Source organism: Corvus brachyrhynchos, unplaced genomic scaffold (assembly GCF_000691975.1).
Source record: "Corvus brachyrhynchos isolate BGI_N302 unplaced genomic scaffold, ASM69197v1 scaffold193, whole genome shotgun sequence".
Lineage (NCBI taxonomy): Eukaryota > Metazoa > Chordata > Aves > Passeriformes > Corvidae > Corvus > Corvus brachyrhynchos.
In genome coordinates this window covers 640,092-640,459 of record NW_008237087.1, presented here as the reverse complement: position 1 = coordinate 640,459, position 368 = coordinate 640,092, and positions in this window count along the sequence as shown.

Genomic DNA, 368 nt, shown 5'->3' with positions numbered 1-368 from the left:
GAGAGGAGGAACTGGCCCAGCTGCGGGCAGGGGGGGGGGCGGAGCTGCTGAGTGACCAGCTGGCGCTGGCTATGGGTGAGTGGGGACCCCAGGGCCTCTCCCAGTACAGCCCAGTATGCCCAGTGCCCCTCCTGTGCCCCTCCCAGTATGCCCAGTGTTCCTCCGAGTCCCTTCAATGCCCCATCTCGTGCCCATCCCCCTCTGCCCAGTGTCCGTCTCACCACTCCCAGTCTGCCCAGTGCCCTTTCTATGCACATCCCAGTCTGCCCCCTCGTCCCCAACCCCCAGTGATGCCAAGTAACCACCCTGCCACGTGCTGCTGCCCTGGTGTCACCCCCAGTGCCCCCAAAACCTGACAGTCCCAGTGC